The 3,223-nt window shown below is 31.6% G+C and overlaps 1 long non-coding RNA gene across 1 annotated transcript; it reads right to left on the bottom strand.

Moving 5' to 3' along the window:
- Positions 1-375: 375 nt before the first annotated feature.
- Positions 376-2,785, bottom strand: LOC132759793 (uncharacterized). Its single transcript, XR_009629769.1, has 3 exons — positions 2,716-2,785; positions 1,817-1,890; positions 376-444 (listed from the first exon to the last, which is right to left on the bottom strand). It is a non-coding gene; the product is annotated as an uncharacterized LOC132759793 (long non-coding RNA).
- Positions 2,786-3,223: the final 438 nt, after the last annotated feature.

Below are 3,223 nucleotides of genomic sequence, written 5' to 3'. Positions count from 1 at the left end.
TAAAACATTTAGGTGTGCTGTGCTAGGTGTGTTATAAACTACATACATAATGCAGAAAAATCATTTAAGTGTGCCATAAATATTAACAAGTTTAACCCAGTAAGCAGTGGCTGCTACTTGCCAAGTCTGGTCATTGTGATAGAGCAGGAAAATGCTACTTAATTACATTTTTCTTCAACAAAGTATAACGATACATGGTATACTGTGCTATAAAAAAAATCACAAACACTTCAAATACAATTGCCAACATGTAAAAATGCCAAGAAAATGTATGGTGGGAGCTCATTGAAAGAAATTATTTTAATCAATTAATTAATAATTAATTAAACAAAGCAAAGTCATTTTACAGATATTATGGTGGTATTTTTGTCACCTACCCTGACTTCTAAGTTACGAGTACCATCTCTTGACCTCTCCACAAGAAAGAAAGCATCAGTCATTTTCCTATAAATACACATGTACAATCATCAAAACATAAAAACCCCGACTTCATGTCAAATGCAGCAAATACACTTTCCACAATTATTTTTTCAGCACAAATAGGAAAGCTTTAGACTTAAGTCATCAATATAGTCATGTTACCATGTATCAGCTGTCAGCTAAATTTTAGAAAAAGTGTTTTGACAGAAATATGTCTGAAACTAAAAAACATTTTTTTTTCAAAAAAAAAAAAAAATTTGAAATCAAATGTGTCCATATGACATTACATACCCCTTTTTGCACACCAGGACATATTTTATTCAAGTCAAGCGTAAAAGTAATGCATACATTATAATAATACAATAATAAAGAGATTCACAAACTGACCATTTTGAAAACATTTAATTTTGGTTGATAAGAAAAGTATTTCATGTGTCACTGTCACCTTGACCTAATAACCTTAAATTCAACAAGGGTCCCCAACTGACCATGGGATATTTCCCTACAAAGGTTTTTATTATATAATCTATAAATAGCTTTAAAATGCCTTTCCCTGATTGGCTAACAAGCAACTTTTTGTAAAAAATAACAGGTCAATATCAGAGTATATTCACTGTTTTTTTCTAAAAATAGATTTTCAGAGTATATTCATCGGTTTTTCTTCTAAAAATAGATTTTCTCGAAATCCCTAAAAGACGCGAGACTTTGACGTGTCGTCACTCCAAGTTTGTTGTTATTATTCTGAAAAAACGTTGAGTGGGGTGTACATTAGAGTCAAATTAGTCTATTTTTAATAGTTAACGTTTTACATTTTTAAGAACAATAGGGATTAGCATGCCAATGGAAAGGGCCAAATTATGGAAACAGTAGACAAGCTGTATAATAATGATTTCCGTCGTATGCAATGGCAGATGTGATAAGCCATATAAAAGCTATTTATAAATTATATAATAAAACAGATATGTACTTTTTAGCTGTTGAATATGATGTGATATGTACTGAAAAATTAATATTGACCTCGGCTATCGCCTCGGTCAATATTAATTTTTTCAGTACATATCACATCATATTCAACAGCTAAAAAGTCCATATTTGTATAATATTTCCCTACTAGGTTTTATATACTAGTAGCTTTCTGACGCGGTATATTTTGCTATTAGCAGCATGGGCAAAGTGATACTCGGTCTAGCTATATATAAATTTTGTGAAGCTGCTCATAGCAAAATACTAAGCTTCCGAAAGCTACTACAACATAATTTACCATATTTAATTAAACAGAAACAAAAGTAAATCATTTTTCTTTGCCCTGTATGTTACATAATTTATTATTATAATCCAGTAGTTTAGACAGACAGATTTACAGACATGTTAAAGGAGAGTAGATACAGATACTTACTTTGGTCCATCAATTGTTATGTTTGAATCAAACTTCGTGTTCTTCACAATTAAATCAAAGAAAATATCTCCAATCTGTAAGAAAAAAAATAATAAAAATATTGTTTTGAAAAGGCAAAAGTTACAAACTGATCTATACAAATATAAATGTGTCAGGGTATTAACAGAAACATTTTTAGCGAAAAAAATATGAGGTCACTGATCTCATTTTCTGGGTATCTTGCCGTTGAATTTGAAAATAATAATTCTTTCTTAGATCAAAACAATGTTTATGTATTTTTTGACTTTTCAAGTTTTAAAAGAGTCAAAAACCTTAATGTACTGTCACAGCAATATGTGCATTTCAGATACAACTGGCACAGGGTAGAAACCGCCGACGATTCCATAAGCTAGCTGGAAAGCTTCCTCACTTGAAAGAATCCAAAGTCCCTGTTGGGATTCGGACTCACAGCAGTTTAGGGCAAGTGGTTTTAAGTCAACAACCTTAACCACTTGGCCACAGTTAAGAAGTGTTTTGAAATTACTAATCTTTGTCAGAGATCAATGATTGCATTTGATACTAATTAAATCATTGTAGAAATCTCAAGTAAATATAGTCCAGATATAACAAAAATACAGCAATCAAGCAAGGCTGTCCCATCCCATACCTAGCTTGTGAAAATTAATATCAAATACCCTATCCAAGCTTCTTAACTTGTAAATTTAATGTCAAAATAACAACAGTATAGAACCTGATCAAACTGTGCAAATCACCGTCCTGGCATGGCAAATGCCAAAGACTAATGATAGTAATCATGTACAGCAGCAGATGGCTGAGACTCCAGCCGGCTGAGAGACCAGCTGACTGAGAGCACGAGATGTGTTGTAACTAAATATTACATGATATATAAATCAACTTACCGTTAATCTAATGGACTCTGACCATTCAACAAAGGGTCTTTCCTGGAATTCAATACCAAACAATAATTCATGCACCTCATTTTCATTATCTCAAAAATTCTCAAAAAATTACTTGAATATTAAAGGGACTCCACTGAGGTATTTATGACATGACATGACTAAAAATAAGTTTTCGAGATCAATGTTCCATTTATTATAGGTCTAGACCAGTAAACATGTGTGCAAAATTTCTGACCATTAGATCACGCCATTTTTCCACAAAAACTATTCTTATTGTTGAAATGACCAAAAATTCTTGCTATGCTTTTAACTTAAACCAGGCTGAGATTAGCACAAAAATACAATTTTGAATTTATTTAATTATCTTTTGCATATCTTTTCTGTTTTAAGTGCCCCAGCTGATCAAAAATTCAAATGTTTATGTTTTTAGGATTTTGGCCTTCAGTGGAGTTCCTTTAATAAAATATATTCAATGTAACAATTTATGTCTCAAAATATAACAAAGAGG

Source organism: Ruditapes philippinarum, unplaced genomic scaffold (assembly GCF_026571515.1).
Source record: "Ruditapes philippinarum isolate M1 unplaced genomic scaffold, ASM2657151v2 ctg24609_1_1_1_1, whole genome shotgun sequence".
Lineage (NCBI taxonomy): Eukaryota > Metazoa > Mollusca > Bivalvia > Venerida > Veneridae > Ruditapes > Ruditapes philippinarum.
This window is presented reverse-complemented; position numbering and strand designations above follow the sequence as displayed.